The sequence below is a fragment of the Lissotriton vulgaris genome, chromosome 10 (assembly GCF_964263255.1).
Source record: "Lissotriton vulgaris chromosome 10, aLisVul1.2, whole genome shotgun sequence".
Lineage (NCBI taxonomy): Eukaryota > Metazoa > Chordata > Amphibia > Caudata > Salamandridae > Lissotriton > Lissotriton vulgaris.
This window is the reverse complement of record NC_141698.1, coordinates 980,042,447-980,066,005: the sequence shown is the minus strand read 5'-3', so window position 1 is coordinate 980,066,005 and position 23,559 is coordinate 980,042,447.

Here is a 23,559-nt window from a genome sequence, read left to right as displayed (position 1 = left end):
GGTACCAAAGTGGAGCAGTCAGGGCATACTCTAGGAGATGATGATGAAGTCAAACCAAAAGACATTAAATAACACAAAATAAACTCATAGTACTTTTAGAGACAAATGAATGAGCTCAAGCACCCTAATACTTTTTACACACTCGAAAATGGAATAAGGTATGCAGTTTGTCAAACTAGGCTCAAATTGTTTCCAACCCTCAATATTATTAATAATTAAACATTACTTTAAAAAGGGCAGAGAATAATTCAGAGGGATATGAACTTCCTTCCTCAGCTGAGTACGGCCACTCACACCAAAGGCCATCAACTTGACCAAATCTGGTCCCTTAACATCCCTATGGGCCCTCCAATCATCTCCCCATGTTATTGGTCAGACCACTCCTTCATTTCCTTTACAGCCAACCTCGGACGGCCACCTAAACCCCCTCTGCCCAAAAACATCTGGGCCAGAAAGTGGGATAAGGCGGTCCTACCTGCGGTCTGCTCCTCCCTGGAGGCAACTAGCCCGCAGCTTAATGATTTACCCCCTTCCTCCCAGCTTTCAGCCATTAACAACTGGCTGCTAAAGGCGTGTAATCCCATCGTTCCCCTTAAGAGAGTGACTATTAAACGCGCCCACGCGGCCAACCGATGGTTTACTCCCGCCCTTAGGGAAAAAAAACTTGCGACTCGCAGAGCCGAACGCGCCTGGCGGCGTACCTACTGCCCTCTCCTCAAGGCTAGTTACTGCTTGTCTCTAAAAGATTACAAACGTGACATATTAAAAGCTAAAACTGAGTATTTCTCTGGCAGAATCTTGGCAGCAGAAAACCAACCCAAGGAGATATTCAACACTATCCACGAGTTGGCTGCCTCCGATAGGGCGATCTCAAAAATCCCCCCGTCCCAAACACTTTGTAATTCCCTCAACTCTTTTTTCTTTGAGAAGATTGCCCTCATTAGGGCCAACATTCCTCCCCCACCCACGGTACCTTCTGCTGTTCCCCCACCCCCCCTGTCCCCTCCTTCACTCAGTGTCCTCCCCTCACCCGAGACTCTTTGCTTCCTCTTTTGGCCCGGATCAAATCAGGCTCCCCTCGGGACATCGGCCCTGCTTTTGTTCTAAAAGAGCTCTTTTCCAACTGCTATTCTCCACCACTTACCTTCATCAATCACTCCCTTAACTCTGGCATTGTCCCCCTCGCCCATAAGTCGGCAGTTATCATCCCTATCTTGAAAAAGCCTGGCATCGATCCTTCTGTGCCCGCCAATTACCGCCCTATCTCCCTCCTTCCATACCTCGCAAAGGTCTCAGAGGCTCATATCACCAGGTCCTGAGTTCCTTTGTGGAATCCACAGGCTGCCTTGCCGCCCGCCAGGCGGGCTTCCGCCCGCTGCACTCTACCGAGAAGGTAGTCGTGTCGGTGATGGATCAACTAAGAGAGAATATTGATATTGGCCGGCCACAGGCTCTGGTCCTGTTAGATCTGTCCGCCGCGTTCGACACGGTGGACCACGACATCTTGTTGACCTGTGTCGAAGCGGCGGGCATTGGGGGCATGGCCTATGCCTGGCTCCGTTCTTTCTTGACAGACAGGGAACAGGCTGTCCATCTTGCCAACTTCACTGCTCCTCTTAGGAGGGTGACATGCGGAGTCCCCCAAGGCTCTTCCCTGTCCCCTTTGCTTTTTAATTTATACATTTCACCCCTCATTTTTTCTTTACAGCAGATGGAGGTCTCGGTGTTCAATTACGCTGACGACCTCCAACTTATTTTCAACCTGTCCTCTTCCCCTTCCTCGGCTTCTAACTTCCAGAAGGTTATGCTTTTTATCCAAGGGTGGATGAACTGCAACCACCTTAAATTAAACCCGGACAAGACCGAATTGGTCCTGACGGGGGGTGGTTGCAGTCCCTGGTCCCCTTCCTTCTGGCCCTCTGCCCTTGGCCCTTCCCCTCTTCCTATTTCCAAGGTTAAAACCTTGGGTATTTTCATCAATCCCATGCTTACCCTTCATACGCAGACCAATGCAGTTGTGTCTGCCTGTTTTTTTTCCCTTCGGATCATCCGAAGGGTCGCCCACTTCTTCTCAACTGCTGCACTCAAGCTCATCCTCATGGCCATGGTGCTTTCGCGCCTCGACTAAGGGAACGTTATTTACAACGGTGCGCCGGCCTACTTGCTCCGTCGGCTCCAACAGATTCAAAATCAGGCGGTTCGCCTGATTTACGGACTCCCCAGGTTCAATCACACGACCCCCCTGCTGCAGTCCCTCCATTGGCTCCCAGTGAGGGAGAGGGCCCTTTTCAAGCTTGGATGTATTACTTACCAGGCCAGATCAGGGACCGCCCCCGTTTTCTTGTGCGAAGCCATTTCCCCTTATCTACCTTCCAGAGAACTCCGTTCTACTCATTTGGCCCTTTTTTCAGTCCCTCGTTTCAGAAAACAGAAGTCCGGTGGGGCCAGATTTGCAGTGCTTTTTCCCAAGCCAAACTAGATTCCTAAGTCACTTGTGGCAACCTCAGAGTGCATTAGTATTGAAAATTTGTTTTGTTGAGTATATTACATATGGTTTTGCCACACATTGGGTCATAAAGATGTCCTATTTAGTACTGCTCATGCTCACTCCTCCAGTTTTGAATGAGATCATAATAAAATAATTCCAATAAAGAGGCCACATTTTCAGAATATGAGAATGCTTGTGAATTAAGAGAATGTACATCTATTTCATAGAAGATCATACCACAGTTTTTAACGGTCTCACTCAGTATCTAGATGATGTGACATAAATTATTTCAAATCAAATGCTGTATATCAAGGAACATGCATATGACGGGGTATCATGCTTTGACTTAATCTATTTCAAATCGATTTGACATTTCACTTTAAAATTATTCATTTTATAGCCGAAAGTAAAGCAAATACATTTTATAACATCATTTATATGTTGTGAATGTTATTATCCTCTTCTACTTCCATATGAACTGGGCCCTTGATGTCATGGGATTCACACTTAAGTGGAAAGATGGCTGAAAAATAAGTCTGCCTAATTACACTAATTGAATCTCATGACCCTGCCATATACAACATTCCAGCTTCGGTTACATATTTTATTACACTTTGGTCTCTCCTCTTAATATGATTGCATTATGATCTGGAAACAAGATTGGTTTGTTCAAGAATATTTTTTTATAAGCTACTACAACGGAACCTGGAATATGAGCAATCAGAGTCCCTGATATATATTCATTCTCTGTTAGGTTTTAAGGGTATGTAGACCCAATGCTGTAAATTCAATTTTTTATTTTTATGTGTTATTTTCTGTTACACAAACACACCAGAATCTGGCAAAATTGTGCCTCAACATGATCAGGAGGCAAATGATTTACAGCTGCACTGGTGTTAATTGTATCATTTTTACTTCATCAATCAATCAATCGATTATAGTATTTGTAACGCGCACTACTTACCCGTGAGGGTCTCCAGGCGCTAGAGAGGGGGGGAGCTGCAACTGTTCAAAGAGCCAGGTCTTGAGAAGTCTTCTGAAGGTCAGAAGGTCTTCGGTTTGCCGTAGGCGGATGGGGAGGGTGTTCCATGTCTTGGCGACGAGGTGGGAGAATGATCTGCTATTGCAGTCACTCTTTGGATGTGGGGGATGGTGGCGAGTGTGCGGTCTGCGGAGCAGAGCTGGCGGTGGGATTGTAGAGGCTGAGTCGGCTGTTGAGGTACGTTGGTCCGGTGTTGTGGAGTGCCTTGTGTGCGTGGGTGTGGAGTTTGAAGGTTATCCTCTTGTTGACAGGGAGCCAGTGCAGGTGTCTCAGGTGGGGTGTGATGTGGCTGCGGCAAGGATTGTAGAGGATCAGGCATGTGGATGCGTTCAGGATGCGTTGAAGCTGTTTCAAGAGTTTGGGCGGGGCTCCTGTGTAGAGTGCGTTTCCGTAGTCCAGTCTACTGCAGATGAGTGCCTGGGTGACTGTCCTACTGGTTTCAGTGGAGATCCACTTGAAGATCCTGCGAAGCATGCAGAGGGTGTTGAAGCAGGAGGAGGAGACCATGTTGACCTGCTTTGTCATGGAGAGGGTAGAGTCGAGGATGACCCCTAGGTTGCGTGCGTGGTTGGTGGGTATTGGGGATGTTCCTAGTGCAGTCGGCCACGAGGAGTCATCCCAGGCCAAGGGGGTGGGTCCGAGGATGAGGACCTCCATCTTGTCCGAGTTCAGCTTCACTCAGCTATTCCTCATCCAGTCGGTGACAGCCTTCATTCCTTCGTGGAGGTTGGTTTTGGCGGTGTGGGGGTCCTTGGTGAGGGAGAGGATCAGCTGGGTGTCGTCAGCATGGGAGATGATGTTGAGGTCGTGCCGTTGTGTGATGTGGGCGAGCCGTGCCATGGAAACATTGAACAACGCTGGGCTGAGGGATGAACCTTGGGGTATGCCGCAGATGATCCCGGTGGCTTCAGAGCGGAAGAGGGGGAGAAGGGCGCTTTGTGTTCTGCCGGAGAGGAAGGAGGAGGTCCAGTCCAGGGCCTTCTCTTTGATTTCAGCATCATGATCGTAGTGTGAGGTGGCAGACTGTGTTGAAGGCGGCTGACAGGTCCAGGAGGGTGAGGGCCGCGGTTTCTCCTGTGTCAAGCAGGTTCCTGATGTCATCGGTGGTGGCGATGATGGCAGTTTCTGTGCTGTGGTTGCTGTGGAACCCGGACTTGGACAGGTCCAGGATGCTGTTCTTCTTGTGGAAGCTGGTCAGTTGTTTGTTGACGGCCTTTAGATGACCTTCGCCGGGAACAGGAGCAGGGAGATGGGTTGGAAGTTCTTGAGGTCTTTGGCGTCCGCCTTGGGTTTCTCGAGTAAGGCATTGATCTCTGCATGCTTCCAGCTCTCTGGGAAGGTCGCTGTCTCAAAGGAGATGTTGATGGTTTTCCGGAGATGGGGTGCGATGGTCTGCAGGCTTTGTTGAAGATGTGGTGTGGGCAGGGGTCTTCCGGTATCCGGAGTGGACGGTGTTTATGATCTTGATGGTGTCATCGTCGTTGATGTTGGTCCAGGCAAGCAGGCGGTTGGTGCGGGTGGTGGTCATGGGAGCGGGGTCTCAGGTGTTGCCAGGGTGGTGATGGCGTTGAAGCTGTTTTGGATGTTTGTGATCTTGTGATGGAAGAAGGTGGCCAGCGAGTCGCACAGGTCTTGCGAAGGTAGGATGTCATTTGTGTTGGAGCTGGGGTTGTAGTGTCTAGGTGGTCTTTGAAGGAGGTCCGTTTGGTGGATCTGATGAGGTGGTCGTGTCTGCGGGTGGCGTTTTTGTGAGCTGTGTAGCTTTCCGGTGTTCGTTCACAGATCCAGGTTCGAGTTTTCGGCAGGTTCGCTAGAGGGCCTCGAGGTCTTCAGTGAACCAGCTGACTTTCTTGCTGGTGTGGGTGTTGGAGGGCTTCTTCAGCGGTGCAAGGGTGTTGGCTCAGCCATTGATCCACTGTCTGAGGTTGCGAGCGGAGGTGTCGGGTTCGGGTGTGCGGGTGGACTCCGGGCGAGGATGGTGGACAGCTGGTCTTTGTTGACTTTGCTCCAGCAACGGCGCGGCATCTGCTGTGTGCAGTGGTGGGTGGTGGGTTTCCAGTAGGTGAAGTAGATGCAGCGGTGTTCGGTTGAGTGGAGCTCGGTGTTGTGGTTGAAGGAGACGTGGAAGCTTGCGGAGAAGATGGGGTCAAGCGTGTGGCTGGTAGGCTGGGTGGGTGTAGCGATGAGTTGTCTGAGTCAAAGGTTGGCAAGGTTGTCGATCAGGGTGGAGGAGTTGGTGTCGTTGTTGTTCTCGAGGTGGAAGGTCATCTGGAACTGTTTTCTATACCTGTTGTACCCTGCCTATGTTGTAAAATCAAACCATTAAGATCTTTAATTACAAAATTACAAAACAATCAGAAATAACCAGAGGTCCTGCAGATTGTTCTGCCTTGGCAACAATATGTTCTCCAGTCCTCTGGGGCCAAACAGAAAGGCAGTAATATGACACACAGACCACCAATCTGGGAGACCCCATTGTGACAGGGGTATTGGGATGAGAAAGAGAGAAGGAAGAAGATGATGACACTGGTAGGCCTGGCTTCACCGAAGCAGTCTTCTCTCTGGGATATCTGGGGATTCTTTTAATCTTGGGACAGCAGGAAGGATAGGACATAAATATCAATCTTGTGTAGAAACACTGTTCTTTGTATTATCACTAACAAACAAAAAAAAGATATGCATGATCAAGTGCTTCAAGTTACTGGGTATCATCACTAAATGTTACTTATAAACTTAAATATATCATACTTAACAAACAACCTTTTCTGTTTTTAATATTATTACAAAATCGTGAGCCTTCTCGATGGAGGATTTTCCCAAAAAAAGAATGTGTTTCCTAAAAGAAAACATTATAAGTTCTATAACTTCCACGTAATTTTCTGTCTTCAATAAACTCTTTGGTTATAAGCCATTACACTTGCTATTTATATCCTGCTTGTTGATTTTCACAGGTAATCACCAAGAAGAATACGTTACCAAATAAACATTAAATTAGAATCACACATTGCCCGTTATATATATATATATATATATATATATATATACATATTGTATCGCTTGTCTTTCAAACTATGTCTTTTTATAATTCACTCAGTTCAGCGATATTGCGATTAATCTCACAGAGCAATTCTTGATTAAGGTTTGCCAGACGCAAAGTAAAGAAATGTCTTACGGCCACATGCATCAAAGTCCGTTTTTGCGATTCCTTATTTGCGATTTTTAGGGAATCGCAAATAAGGAATTGCAAAACGGGATGCATGATTAAAATTGGATAAAATTTGCGAATCAGTAAAAATCACAATTTTTACCGAATCGCAAATATTATGCGAATTCCAATTTGCAATTTCGCAATTAGCCAAAAGGCCCATAGGAATCAATGGGAATTGCGAATTCGCAAATTTGAATTCGCAAAATGTTAATGCATTCCATGGGTGCAGGGGGGTCCAAAGGATGTTTCACACACACATGTCCTAAGGACATGTGCGTCTGTAACATGACAGTGTTTAAAATGCTAATTTGAGCATTTTAAACCTTTTTCGCAAATTACCATGAGGTTCACCCTTGTGGTAATTTGCCCACCCTCAGTGCGAATTCGCAATTTTAAAAACAATCATGCCTTGCTTTTAAGGAATCGCCAATTTGCGATTCCTTATAAGCAATCGCATTTTTGGAAATCGCAAAAAATAGCGATTTTTCCAAAAATGATTGATGCATACTAAAAAGGTATTTAGGAATCGCAAACGGCCGATTTTACCGAATCGCACCGTTTGCGATTCCTAAATACCTTGATGCATGTGGCCGACTATGCTTCTTGAAATTATAATTGTTCTGAGAGCGAGCCATCTGAGTTTTCAGAGTCCTTTCTTCAAAAATAGAAATACATAAAAAGTCTTTAAACACTCACAAAAATGTGATGTAAGAATTTCTTATGTTTTACCTTACTTGGGTGCATGATCTTTTCACATTGTTTATTGGATTTTTTTTGTGTTTGTTTTTGCAGGCTCGAAAGGTTCCGGCCGGAAACTGAAAGAAGAGGAGTGCCGAAAGGAACACCAGCCAGAAGAGCAGCAAGCTGGAAGACAATGGAGTTCAGGAGAGGAGTCCGGGAGATGACACCGACTAGGGATCTGGAGTCAGGGAAGTGGAACCGATCAACGAGGCTAAGCAAGTCTCAAAGGAGGGAGAAATTTAAATACTCTTGCCTCCATCTGCTGTTGCTTTCTTCACGCGTAGCACTTTTTTGACATTTTGTACTTGTGCATGTGTGGAGGAAAGTTTGCTGGTGCCTCTCACATTAGTATACAAGTGTTTCCTGGCATTAGCATACTCGTGAATGCAACTCGTGTTGCTAATTTTTATCACTTATTCTGTTAATGCACCAATTGTGTTCAAGGTTTTGTAACCAATTCAGATTGTTTTAGTATATACATTATTGCTAAAGGACAATACTTACATATCATAATGTTATTCAGGAACAATTAATTTACATATTATAGCCACTTGAGTGTGATATATATATATGTATATCTCCCATGTTATGAATCAATGTGAGAAGAGTAAAGCAGTGGCTAAACCCATGACACCCTGCACATATAAAGATAGGACAGTCCTTTCCTTTTATGTGCGTAGACTCCACAGTGTTTTACATCCACCTAGTAAAATACCTTTGTTAATAGCAACCAATCATAAACTTCCCCCAAAGTCTAAGTTTTCTTTATGAATCAGGCCTTCATTGTCACAAAATATTTTTCATATGATTCACTAAACAGTTACACAAACAAGAGTAAACAGTGTGTGATGATGTAAATATTATGCGAATTCCAATTTGCAATTTCACAATTCCCATTGATTCCTAAGGGCCAAAAGGCCCATAGGAATCAATGGGAATTGCGAATTCGCAAATTTGAATTCGCAAAATGTTAATACATTCCATGGGTGCAGGGGGGGGTCCAAAGGACCCCCCCTGCACCCCTGAAATGTATTTTAAAATGGATGTTTCACACACACACATGTCCTAAGGACATGTGCGTCTGTAACATGACAGTGTTTAAAATGCTAATTTGAGCATTTTAAACCTTTTTCGCAAATTACCATGAGGTTCACCCTCATGGTAATTTGCCCCCCCTAATTGCGAATTCGCAATTTTAAAAACAATCATGCATTGCTTTTAAGGAATCGCAAATTTGCGATTCCTTAGAAGCAATCGCATTTTTGGAAATCGCAAAAAATAGCGATTTTTCCAAAAATGATTGATGCATACTAAAAAGGTATTTAGGAATCGCAAACGGCCGATTTTACCGAATCGCACCGTTTGCGATTCCTAAATACCTTGATGCATGTGGCCGACTATGTTTCTTGAAATTATAATTGTTCTGAGAGCGAGCCATCTGAGTTTTCAGAGTCCTTTCTCCAAAAAAAGAAATACATAAAAAGTCTTTAAACACTCACAAAAATGTGATGTAAGAATTTCCTATGTTTTACCTTACTTGGGTGCATGATCTTTTCACATTGTTTATTGGATTTTTTTTGTGTTTGTTTTTGCAGGCTCCAAAGGTTCTGGCCGGAAACTGAAAGAAGAGGAGTGCCGAAAGGCACACCAGCCAGAAGAGCAGCAAGCTGGAAGACAATGGAGTTCAGGAGAGGAGTCCGGGAGATGACACCGACTAGGGATCTGGAGTCAGGGAAGTGGAACCGATCAACGAGGCTAAGCAAGTCTCAAAGGAGGGAGAAATTTAAATACTCTTGCCTCCATCTGCTGGTTCTTTCTTTACGCGTAGCACTTTTTGACATTTTGTACTTGTGCATGTGTGGAGGAAGGTTTGCTGGTGCCTTTCACATTAGTATACAAGTGTTTCCTCTCATTAGCATACTCGTGAATGCAACTCGTGTTGCTAATTTTTATCACTTATTCTGTTCATGCACCAATTGTGTTCAAGGTTTTGTAACCAATTCAGATTGTTTTAGTATAAACATTATTGCTAAAGGACAATACTTACATATCATAATGTTATTCAGGAACAATTAATTTACATATTATAGCCACTTGAGTGTGATATATATATATATATGTATATCTCCCATGTTATGAATCAATGTGAGAAGAGTAAAGCAGTGGCTAAACCCATGACACCCTGCACATATAAAGATAGGACAGTCCTTTCCTTTTATGTGCGTAGACTCCACAGTGTTTTAGATCCACCTAGTAAAATACCTTTGTTAATAGCAACCAATCATAAACTTCCCCCAAAGTCTAAGTTTTCTTTATGAATCAGGCCTTCATTGTCACAAAATATTTTTCATATGATTCACTAAACAGTTACACAAACAAGAGTAAACAGTGTGTGATGATGTGAACAGTTTTGTAGTTGGGATGGGAGGAGTTACGGGGTTGGAGGAAGAGGAGGGGCCGAGACAGGAAAGAGGTTAGTTAGAGTGGGGACAGGGACGAAGCAGGAGTGTACTAATAAAGCTCCGTTAATATAAAGTAAGTGTCTGTCATCTTTATGCCCACGACACTATAGCTGGCGACGAGGGTGGGATTCAGTGATTCACTATCCCCACGTGAACAAGAAAAGCGTCCTGTCCCTGGGCAGCACGAAACTGTGGTCGCCGTCGCGACACATGTGCCCCCGAAGAGATCGCCGCCTGAGGATGCAGGCCAGCGACAGTAGAGCCAGCTCCGCAATTCGCTGATCGCGTGGAGCCCTGCCTGGCAAGCGCGATCGAGCGCTGGAAAAGAATTGCCCCGAGCGCTGCTTCGCGCTAAAACTGCAAACTCACCCCTGATGCGTGCAAGTCGGCACTGCGGTGGAGGTGACCAGTGAGTGAAGCGGCAGAGTCTGGGAGCCCACCCCGACCCGTTCTGGAGGGTCCAGCAAGTGAGGGTGTAAGGAGAGCCGTCATTGTGGTACCGCCTGCCAAACCGGCGATCCGGTGAGTCCCAGTGATTGCACCGGCGTGAGGGAATAAATGAAACAGAAATCTCGCGGGAGCCGAGATTTCCCTAGCGGCGGCCATCTTTGAACCAGGCAACTAGTGGGACAAACCCCTGTGCAGTGTGGAAGCGGCCATTTTGAAGTCAGGCAGCACAAGGCCTAAGCAGAATAAACACTGGCAAATGCAAAACAAGCATTGGTAGTTGCAAATAAACATTGGTAATTGCAAAACAAGCACTGGTAATTGCAAACAAGCACTGGTAATTGCAAACAAGCATTGGCGATTGTAAAACAAGCATTGGTAATTGCAAAACAAGCATTGGTGATTGCAAAACAAGCATTGGCAAATGCAATAAGAAGCACTGGCAAATGCAAAACAAGCATTGGTAATTGCAAAACAAGCACTAGCAAGTGTATAAACGTGACATTGATACATCAGTCCCGAAATGACAGACTCGCCGAGCCGGAATAGTGGCGATGCAGCGGCAGCTGCCCCTGTCATGCCTTGAGTTTCGCATCTACACCCCCCGGAATCACAGACCCTGGTGGCTGGAGGAAGCATGGGCCACAGATGGCAGGAGTGGATGGAGGATTTCGAGGACTATCTTGAAGGATCAAAAGTCATGGGAGACAGAGACAAGCTAATCGCACTGCTCAATCTGGTCGGCAAAGAGGTTTGCAAAGTGATCAAAGAGTTGCCGACAGATGATAAAGGAACCTCTAACAAGGTGCAAGATGCATTAAACAGAAAGTTTGTGCACAAAAGAAATGTGAACTACGAGGGATATGTATTCCATCAAGCCCGTCAAGACAAGGAGGAGATGATGAGCACATTCATATCTAGACTACGCCGACTGTCTCAGTATTGCAACTTTGACGCATTCTCGACGGAGGATGCCATCCGACTAAGAGTTATCGAGGGCTGTCACTCAGAGACACTCCGAAGGTGGATGCTAAGGAAAAGTCATGATCTCGACGAAATAGAGGAAATGACTAGGGTGTATGACCAAGCGGAAGAGCATGTCAAGAACATGGAGATAGGGCGTAGTGAGAGGAGAGAGAAAGCATATTGGATGCAAAACGACAGCACTCAGAGACGATCAAACGAGTGACAGAGAAGGTCTCGACTTGCATCCCGTCATCAACACAAAAGTCGTCAACGCTACGAGTCTGGAAGGAGAGACAAGAAATCAAATTATGCCAGGAAGCCAGAGCGCCAACAGAAATGCTATCGATGTGGGTATGATTTCCCACATACAGATGTATGTCCAGCAATGGGTCAACAATGCCGAAAATGTCGACGGAAAAACCATTTTGAGGTGATGTGCGGCGTATATAGCAAAGAAAGAAGGAGTGAGACAACAAAGTTGTTTCGCCCAGATGATAAGCGACACCATGCCAAAACTGTACAGGACAGAGCAATATCATCCTCTGGTTTGTCACATTCCAGAAGGGAGTCTCGCAGATCCCAATGGACAAGAAGGTCGCCGAGACGGTCCCCGTCGAGAGAATCGAGGTTGACATCTCAGGAGTCAGTATACACGGATGAATATATCTGCATGGTGGCCTAACCGGACCAGCTAAAGAAATATCCTCCACTAGACATCAAAGTGGGTACACATGCAACCAAGTTTGTTTTAGACAGTGGGTCAACCTTGAACTACATGCCCGTGACCGAATATAACAAAAGGAAGCCACCACCCATCCTGAGTCCAGCACATGTCAGGGTGTTCACCTGGATGGTGAAAAAATCACTTCCATGCCTGGACAAGTTCGCAACAACGCTTAAGCATGAATCTACCTTAGTGTCGGCGTACATCCACGTCATTTAGGGTCCGGAGGCTGATTGTCTCCTCAGTCTGCCTACGGCGGAGCGCCTCCGACTGGTTGAGATCTTGTACCGAGTCAGTGATAATCCAGACATTGCCCGTAAATTCCCCAAGTTATTCACTGGGCTCGGAAAAATGAACAAATGTCTGATTCGCTTGCACATCAATGATCAAGTGCGCCCTGTTGCTCAGCATCCAAGGCGAGTCAGGGTATTTTCCAAACTTGATCTAAACAAGGGATATCATCAGCTGGAATTACACAAAAAATCAAGGTACATAACAACATTTGCCACTCATCTGGGTTTGTTTCGATACAAGCGGCTGAGTTTCGGTATCTCCTCTGTAGCAGAAATATTACAAGAGGTCATCCGTCAGAATATCAGACACATACCAAATTCACTGAACTATAGTGATGATATTCTAGTCTATAGGTCGAACACACAGGAACATGACAAAGCTTTGGATCGAGTATGCCATGCTCTCCTAGAAGCTAATCCAACTCTCAACAAGGACAAGTGTGAGTTCCACCAATCCACTCTTAAGTTCTTCGGACATGTGTTCTCGGGGGCTGGAATGAGGCCCGACCCTGAGAAAGTGACAGCGCTCAATACCACCAAGAGCCCTCAGGATGTGAGCAAAATCCGATCGTTTCTGGGCATGGCAAGCTATTGCGCCAGATATATAAAGGACAACTCCACTATCAGTCACCCACTCCGTGCCCTCACCAAACAGGGACAACCGCTTGTGTGGAGCCCTCAGTGTGAGCGGGTGTTACAATAATTAAAAAGGCGGTGGAATCGGCGGACAATCTAGCCTACTTTAACCCCAAGAGGAAGACGGAGATAACGGTGGATGCCAGTCCAGTGGGGTTAGGTGCAATCCTGGCTCAGTATGATAATGACACTGATCAACGACACATTGTGGCGTACGACAATCGTAGCCTATCAGACACCGAGAAAGCTTATTCTCAGCCCGAGAAAGAGAGCCTAGCGGTCGTATGGGCGTGCAAGCATTTCCATGTGTTCATTTACGGCAAACATTTCACCATGATTACGGACCACCAGGCCCTTGTCACCATCTTTGGTAATCCCAAGGCCAAGATGCCACCTCACATTGAAAGGTGGGGTTTACGCCTGCAGGAATACATCTACACAATCATTCATAAACCCGGAAAGGCAGAGAATCCTGCGGACTACATGTCCAGACACCCTCAAGCATCTCAGGCCTCCCTTCCGTCAATAGCTGAAGAATACATACACTTTGTGGTAGGCGTAGCCCGACCACCGGCAGTCCCCTTGGAAGCGATACAGGAAGCCACTGCGCAAGACAACATTCTTCAGAAAGTAGTGCGCCAACTGCGCACACATCGCTGGAGACATGACAGTGAGGAAGAAAAGAGTGATCCGCAAATCCGTCAAAAAATGCAAGCCGTCTGACATGTCAGTGAAAAGTTGTCTGCTACCTCAGAGGGGCTCCTGCTGAGAGATCATCGGATTGTCATCCCGAGGCAGTTACGTCAAGGCGTGGTTAACCTCGCCCATGAGGTTCATCGGGGAGTTGTTGCAACAAAGAGAGCTCTCCGGGAGCGAGTATGGTTCCCACAACTTGACCAAATGGTGGACCTCACCTTAAAGGACTGCCCCCAGTGTCAACTAGTGAAGCCTGGAGATTCCCCAGCTCCTCTTCAAGGGCCTGATGTAGGTATCCGAATACTGGTCGGAAACGGCCGAAAATACTGATTTTCGGCTGTTTCCGACCGGTATTTGGATATTGAGATGTAGGGACATGTTAAATTACCGAATCTGTAATTTTACTGAATTTGTAATTTTTCCGATTCGGTAAAATACTGAATTGGTAAAATTACCCATTCTGTCATTCAACATATATGTAGCACTGTAATCAGTGCTACAAGGGTTTAAGAATTCGTTTTTTACCACCAACTAGAAGTTGGTGGTAAATAATGAAAACCCTTCAAAAAGCATTTTTTTTGCTTTATTATTATTATTATTATGTTTCTTATATAGCGCCAGAATCGACCCCCGAAGGGGTATCTCCGCGCTTGCCTTGGGAACCCGTCCTGGCTTTTCCCTGTGAGATAGCCCCTACAGGGCATCCCCAAGGTGAAAGCCAGGTATCCCGCCGCAGGGGGGCCGTTGTGGAGATTAAGCAAGCTTAATGCCCAGAGTTGCAGAGTGTGAACCCATGATTAGGTCAGGCACCGAAGCGAGAATTATCGAGTCCATGGACATTTGAGCTCAAGACCCAGCTGCGTCGGGAATTGAACCCTGGTCCCGGGTCTGACCTCTGCTTCAGGATCTGCCTGCTCTAACCAGTGAGCCACACTTCTCCGCTTTAAGGGCATGTATGTCATCAACATGTGCACCCATGCACAATTGAGGGGTGCAAAAGGGTGTCAAAGTGACACCCTGTCCCTCTTGCAAATTCGGTAATTTTACAGAATCTGTATTTACCGATTCGGTAATTGGCATTGATTCCTATGGGCCTCAAGGTCTATAGGAATCAAAGGCAATTACGAATCGGTAAATACCGATTCTGTAATTACCGAATCATTCCAATTCGGTAATTTCAAAAGTGAAATTGCCTACATCCCATTTACCTACTCTTAAATACCGAATCGGTATGTTTCTGCATTTAAGAGTAGGTAAATCGAGATTACCTACATCTGGCCCCAAATGACTAAACTACCCAGTGGGGCATGGCAGGAGCTTGCCATGGATTTTTATGGACGACTCCAGTCAGGCAAATACGTAGTGGCTATCATGGATGAATACTCGAGATTCACGATAGCCCAGTTTGTGTCTTCTACCAACGCCTCCAGCACAATCGCTATGCTAGACGAGGTGTTTGCTGCATGGGGTGTCCCCAAAGAACTCAAGACAGACAATGGTCCCCCCTTTAACGGACATGAGTTTAGTGAATTCGCAAAACATCTCAACTTTCGACATTGCAAGGTCACGCCTCTGTGGCCACAAGCCAATGGCACCATTGAACGATTCATGGCCACTTTGAAGAAGACATTTCAACAAGCCACCTTGGAGAAAAAGGACTTACAAGTGGCTCTTAATGAGGTCCTAAGAGCCTATCGAACAACACCACATGCGGCCACCGGAAAATGTCCTGCCACTCTCATGTTGGGGCGACCCATCAGAACAAGGATCCCGACATGGGAAGGAGCTCTGCGACCGGTGTCTCCGACACGCGTCCATCGAGAACTAGCGGTGGCTGATCAAGCTGGCAAGAGCAAAATGAAATCGTATGCAGACACTAGACGGAGAGCCAAGTCTTCATCTCTTCATACAGGAGACTGTGTAGTGGTCAAACAAGAAGAGTCAAAGAAAACGGACTGTAGATTCAAAGAGGAACCGTTGACTATCACTCAGCAAAAGGGTACAATGATTACTGCAGAGTCTGAGTACAGACGGATCACCCGAAATGTGTCCCATTTTCAGAAATCTACCCCGGCCATGAAAAAGGTACTTGGCAGAGACCCGGTCCAACGAGATGCAGAAGGACTTAGTCAACTGGGTACAACACAGAGACCTGATCGATAGACAGAAGCCACGTCTGCAGATATTGAAATGAGTCTCCTACCTCGAAGAGACATATATAAGCCCAAAAGACTGATTGAAGAACTATAATCAAGTCATTTTTTTTAACAAAGGGGGAGATGTGATCATGTGAACAGTCTAGTAGTTGAGATGGGAGGAGTTACGGGGTTGGAGGAAGAGGAGGGGCTGAGACAGGAAAGAGGTTAGTTTGAGTAGGGACAGGGACGAAGCAGGAGTGTACTTCGCTCCGTTAATATAAAGTAAGTGTCTGTCATCTTTATGCCCATGACACTACACAGTGGTCTGCTAAATTTTAATCTTCCAGCTTACAAAATGCTTTTACATTTGCACAAATATAGAGTGGTTTATTTAAAACATGTTTTAACACAGGTATTCGTCAAAAGAAAAGAAAGTATTAAAACACTGAGACTTTTTAGCATGGTAATTCATCATTATAAATTGGAATCCGACCAACATCCCGACAGACATTAACTACTATACATTTTTCATAAAAAGGATATAAGTGATATTTATATCTTTTAGTGAACCAGATGGGCAACAACAATTTCATAATGTCACTACAGAGATCATGTATGTAATCAATCACAAATCGTTTGCTTACAGAAATGCTACACGAACACAAACCACATGGGACCTTTGATAGTATTAAGTACATCACTGTTTAAGTCAGATGTAATTGTTTCTAGTGTCCTGGGTGGACATTTTGTGTTTTGAACATTATGAGAAAATACTCTCTGGTGCGCTTGTCCCAAAACAATTACTTCACATTCTTGTAGATAATACCAGCAACCAAACTTGCCATTAAACTGTGTGCTGTTTGAAACATGACAGTGAGCTGGTAAATTGCATGTGACTGGCGGACGTATAGCATGACAATTGAAATTACAATTGTTTAGATTTAAAGGACACTCCACCTTCCAGTTGTGTATGTTCACTATATAATGGATTTAAGAAAGTCCAATATTTAATTTTTTTTAGGAAACCCAAACACCATAAAGAAATACGTTTTCAAACAGCTTTCTTTGGGATAAAGGCAGCTCATTTACCATTACTATAGAAATAGAATACCCTCAGTGCTCATTGAAAATTAAATATTCATATTAATGCATCTACATTTTCCCATCATATACATAATGTATTGCCTGTTACTTTTTCACCATATAGTTACAAAACTGATGTTTTCTCACCTTTTTCTGTAAAACATTTGTGCCTAAGCATAGTTTATAAATGAACATTTGCAAAATGCTGGATGGAATAAGACACAGCATCACTTTGAGTAAAATATTTCAAACAGTGTTGGTTTGGACATGTCTGAGTGTTTTACCAACATGTGTATTGAAAGTGGCACAATAGTCATTAATATTAGGGACAGGAACACTTTCTAAAATATATTTGTGGAAGTTATACAATGCTCTGAACATTCTGTTATCACATGGTAAGAGCAAATAGATAAGATTCAGCATAAAGGCAGCTACCTCATCACAAATAGGAAAGCAAACAATGAAGCAACAAAGCAATAGTATAACCACCCCTAAACATTTGTTGGAACCTTCAAAAATAGGTAATGATTCATCTGTGGCATCAGTTTGATCAGAACAAAGTTGAATTTCTTTGTACTCATTTTGAATGTTATCTTCTACTTGGTCGATAAGGTGTTAAAAAGCAGGATCTGAATCATTAATTAAATCCTCTTTGAGCTGACCATATATTTAATATTTTAAGCTGGTACATAGCTCATCGTAACAGTGTTAATTGTGTCTTCCACTGTGTCTTTTACTGGTGCGATATAATATGGGAATACTGTACTAATGTTTGAATGTAGTGTGCACTGCTCTGCAGAAGGTGTTGTATTAAGAGCCATAATCAATCAATCTATCAATCAATCATTTGTAAAGCACACTACATGCCTGTGAGGGTCTCAAGGCACGAGGGGCGCTAATGATCGAACAGCCACGTCTTGAGTATCCTCCTGAAGGTCAGCAGGTCTTCGGTCTGTCGTAGGCTCAGTGGGAGGGTGTTCCATGTCTTGGTGGCAAGGTGGGAGAAGGTCGGTGGAGCGTAGCTGGCAGTTGGGGATGTAAGGGAGAGCCGTCTGTTGGGGTAGGCTGGGCCAGTCTTGTGGAGTACCTTGTGTGCGTAGGTGAGGAGCTTGAAGGATATCCTCTCGTTGATGGGGAGCCAGTGCAGGTTTCTCAAGTGGGGGGTGATGTGGGCGTGGTATGGTACGTCGAGGATCAGTCGTGCCGAGGTGTTTTGGATGTGTTGTAGTCGTTTGATGAGCTTGGTCTGGGCTCCAGCGTAGAGGGCGTTTCCATAGTCAAGTCTGCTGGTGACGAGGGCATGGGTGACTGTCTTTCTTGTATCTATCAAGATCCATCTATAGATCTTGCAGAGCATGCGGAGGGTGTTGAAGCAGGAGGAGGAGATGACGTTGACTTGCTTGGTCATTGAGAGCGTTGGGTCGAGGATGATTCCCAGGTTGCGTGCGTGGTCGGTGGGTGTCGGGCTGCCCCCAGTGCCATCAGCCACCAGAAGGCGTCTCAGGCTGAAGGGTTGGAGCCAAGGATGAGGACCTCTGTCTTGTCCGAGTTCAGCTTCAGATGGCTGGTCTTCATCCAGTCGGCGACGGCCTTCATTCCTTTGTGGAGGTTGGCTTTGGCTGTGATGGGGTCCTTTGTGAGGGAGAGGATTAGCTGAGTGACGTCGGCATAGGAGATTATGTTGAGGTCGTACTGTTGGGCTACGTGTGCGAACGGGGCCATGTACATGTTGAACAGCGTCGAGCTGAGGGAGGATGCCTGGGGTAATGATAAAATAAATAACATTGTTGTGCATTTAGCAAGTGAAATACATTTTAAAAAATGACAACTGCATTATGTGTCAATAACCAACAGAATTTTGGCTGAATGTGGGTTGAAGAGAACATTCACTTTTTACAGGCGACAGGCCTTCAAATAATACACTTTCAGCTTGTCAGTCAGTCAAAATTCCTTTATTCGATAACTTAATATCAAAAAAGACATAGTACAATCAAGGTGACAATTAAATACTCAGTTAAAAACTCAATTAAAAACTTGATTATATATATACAAAAAATATATAATACCATTTCATTTTATACACTTTCAGCCATAAAATTGCTAATACAAGAAGTATAAAATAATTTTGATGTTTCATACTGTACCTTTGAGGATAATGCCATCTGCTTGGCTTAAAGTCCACAAGGGTCCTTCTTTTTCCGGGGCTGCAGACTGTTTGATTTTGTCATCTACTTTATCAATGACATTTTCTATTGCAATCATGCAGATAGGTAACCAATCAATACCATGCTGCACTTGGCAATATGTGTAGCACAGGGAATTTTATGACTTCTGAAAGGTCCACTTGTGAAGACATTCTTGTATACCTAGGGTGAATTATTTTGTGTCTAGTGTGTATCCATTACATTTGTAGGGTCATTAGGATGAACCATGAAATACACCAACACCAACGCCTTTTCTACTTTAGTAATTCTCTGTAATAAAATATCTCTCTAAATCCATAAAGCAGTGAAATACTATCCTCCCCTAATGGCCCATTTCTTTAACACATGATGTTCACAAAAAATATGTGAGAATGATTTATTGAGCATATGCTGTTCCACAATGACACCTCCAACCCACACATTCCTATTTTTCAGTACCTGCTAACAAATACTTCACCTGGTGCACCGCAACCCTGCAGCAGCACCCAACCCCACTAGTGCCCAAGCCCATTTGTGGTTGCCTCAAAGCTCCTGAACACTGCCCCTCCCACACCCTGTGCCCACCAAGCACACCGTGTGACAATATATTTCAAACCTGAAACTATGTCCACCATCACAATACACTATTCCACCAATGCAACGAAACCCTGTGCCAAGATCCACACACTGCTCTACCCTTGTTCTGTTGCATCACCCACCAGTCGATCCTTCAATCCCTGGACCCACGCAGGATATTCAATCAACCTCAGCCCCAATGCACCTACCACTACTACAGCACCCACATTAATGCATGCACAGACACCAATCAGTGCACTAGTGCACCATACCAGTGTTTTTAGCCAGACTCTGCCAACGGGCCATCCAACCAGAATGCTGCATGCTTAAATCCAGGGAGGGATGTCAAAGCCCCTCATCCTACTTAGAAGACTGCTTCACCACAAACCAACCTGAAATGTGCTATGGGCCTACCCAAGTGCTCCAATGTACCAGAAAGTGGCACTGACAGCATACCGTTTTCAAATGCTTTATGTTAAAGTTAAAGTTTTAGTCAGTAGAGCAAAAATCACTTTCCATAAAAATAAAAGCAATAGCATAAAATGTTTTGTGACATCTTTAATGCCGGAATTGAATGCTAGATAGCATTATAGCTTTCTGCCCGAAGCCCTTCAAAATATCCTGTACTATATAGCCCCAATCAAATTAATTTATAAGGTTTTGATATAGCCCTCCCTTAGCCCAGTGGGCACTGAAGCTTTTTGCATTGAAAATATCGGACCCATTCATTACCTGGTTCGGAAGGGCATGAAAAGGTGCTATTCCTGCCCACACCTGAAGAGCACTGGTACCCAAAAATAAAACACTACGGTCAAAATGGATGTATCTAAGGTCACCATGACCCTCCAGCACACACCATGCCTCATCATGGAGGAAAAGTTTAATATATTTTGAATCATTTTGCTGAACTTATTAAACATGTTTTATTTTATATATAAATATCTTTGAAATATTTCCAAAAATTGGAAAGCGTCAAATATTTCAGTTTCAATTTATTTTTCCTATACATTCTTCTAAACATGTTAATGGTGTCAGTTTAAAAATAGCATATTTCAAGATGGATAACACCTTTACTCTACTGTAAACAATAAATACGCTTTTTTGTGCCTGTGTGAAAGAGGGACTCATGCTTAAAGCAAGCCATGAATGAAGGTGTTTAGAGCATGGTGAAAGGCTAGAAAGTGAGGCATTTGTTTTAAAGTAGCAAAGCAGATCCCAAAGGAGAGGTGGTACTTCCCCAGCTGCTTCTACAAATAGGTCGAATGGGACACGGTTTGGGGCAACAGTTGAGATTACTGCATGCTGCAAACTTCTTTACAGCAACTGTGATTGATACAACTTCAGAAAGGGTCATTGGTCTCTTCTAATTAGTGAAAAGAACAGGCAGGTTTGTAAAACTTAGTCAATAAATTGTTAAAACGAAATGACTAAAGAATGAAATGATTTTGGAAGTTATGAAATGGTTAAATTCGTTTTTTTTTGTATGTACAGAATGTTGGGCCACCCTTAACAATTTAAATCTCTCCAAGCCAGCGGTGAATAGCCACTGTATATAGTGTATATCTGAAGTGCTGAGATCAGGCTGATGCGTAATTAGAATAACCAAAAATAATTTATAACCAATCCTCTACCTTGAATTGTAATTAATAGGATTAAATTCATATTTTTCGTGGATAATAGCAAATAACTTTCATTTCTATATAGAAAACTATGTAGTAAATATCAGAAGCAATTTAATTTAAAGCTCCTCAGTAGACAGGAGCTAAAAGAAATTGTATTAATAAGTTGAAACCCCTTTGGCAACATCAACCATGTTTACAACGAAGGGAACAACTACTCAGGGTAAGAAATTATTCTTCCACTAAATTAGACAAATAAGGGGCACAAGTCTCAAACCCTTGTTGGGATGTAGGTAATTTCACTTTATCTTCAGCCCATGTGTGGGATGTATTTTCATAGAACCTTAGAAAGGCCCAAACTATTGGCTAGACAATGAATGTTTCCCAAATGATTCCAAAGCTGTTAAATTGATAAACACATAATAAACACATAAGTTCCACATGTTTTTCCACCAGGTAGAGAATGCATCATACTTTATATTGCCCAGTGTAACATGAGGTCCACATAAAAATCGCACAAACCAAGTAAATTTAACGGTCAGTTACAAGCAAAAATAATTGTCACCTAATGATTTTCAGTTGTTGCTAGCCCACAACATTTGGACACATCTGAAGTCAGAAAAGCAAAAAGATTCATTTTCCTTACAGATTTATTCAACCGAGCATTTTTATTGTCAAGAATAATATATTCCATCTGTAGTAAAACACAGTTTTTTCGACTCACCTTTAAAATCCATTAGTCATATCTTTTGAAGCAACACAGAGGGGTAAATCCTATGCAAAAATATTCTTTCAACTTCATACAACCAGGTTTCATTGAACGTTTTTTACGAACAAGAGACATTCATCAGATTCAATTCAAATGTAAATCCATAGCTTTAATAAAACTGTGCATTGTGGTATTAGAGACAACAAATTCATTATTCAAAATTGGATGTATGACGTTACAACGCATACTTTTACCACGCATACCATTACAACGCGGTATTTACAACGCATACCGTTACAACGCATAGCGCTTAGAGGTGCTGGATAGTGGTAAGTATAATTTTATATTCCAACTCCAGTCCCCGTGGACACTAGGGAAGGTGTTGGATATAAATTTATACTTATTCCCTATCCTAGAGCGCCCCCCAGCGCAATGCGTTGTAATGGTATGCGTGGTAATGCCTGCGTTGTAGTGGTAGTGCGTGGTAAAAACTTTGTTGTAAACGTTGTATACCTTCAAAATTATGTCACATACATATGTTCTTCCCAGGCAACTATATTTATTACTTATTTTATAGATGGCTGACTCAGTGACTGGGTGAAAATGCATATTTGATGCACACCATAAACTAAATACATCTTTGTAAAGGATGCCAATGTATTACAAGTGCAGACCACAAGGACAAACTTCAAGGACAGCATTGTCTATGAAGATCTAAAAAAGCTTCATAATATATATAAAAGTAGGTTACTTAGGGAATTTTCCCTGCAATGTATCACTGCAGAGTATTTAAATTGCAGCTCTGCCACAACACAGTGGTGCTACTGGCAGCCTTGTCATTTTGGATCACATATGTGGATGGGGTAGGCCAGACTGCAGAGCACTTGTGACATTTAAATCTACAGGCCATAGGAATATGTTATTAACTCTTCACAATTAACCTATTCGGACGTTAGAGACACCAAATAGGGAATTGCAATATACCACACCTGTTTTAGGGGGTATTGCAGGTGCTTTAATTCTGTTTAGAGTTGGTAAATAAAATGAAATGAAATGGGGTGCCGCTTCGCCTTGGAAAACATTGTGGAACACTGCTGAGGGGGACCGCTGTTTTGTTCCCTCTCCTGCCCGCTGTGAGGGGTGAAGACTAGGGAGGCTGGCACTGAGCTCCCTGCTCCCTGTGTGCCGTCAGGACTACGTGTCCCAACAGCCCTGCGCCAGGATCACCTGAGGTGCATTAGCCTCACAGGGATTTACCCTCTCGCGGCACCCGCTCCGTGGGTGCTGCTTCGCCTTGGAAAATATTGTGGAACACTGCTGAAGGAGACCGCTGTTTTGTTCCCTCTCCTGCCCGCTGTGAGGGGTGAAGACGAGGGAGACTGACACTTCGCTCCCTGCTCCCTGTGTGCCGTCAGGACTACGTGTCCCAACAGCCTTGCGCCAGGATCACCTGATGTGCATTAGCCTCACAGGGATTTAACCTCTCGCGGCACCCGCTCCGCGGATGCCGCTAAGCCTACCGGCGAAGCCCGGGCCAAGGGTGGTCCC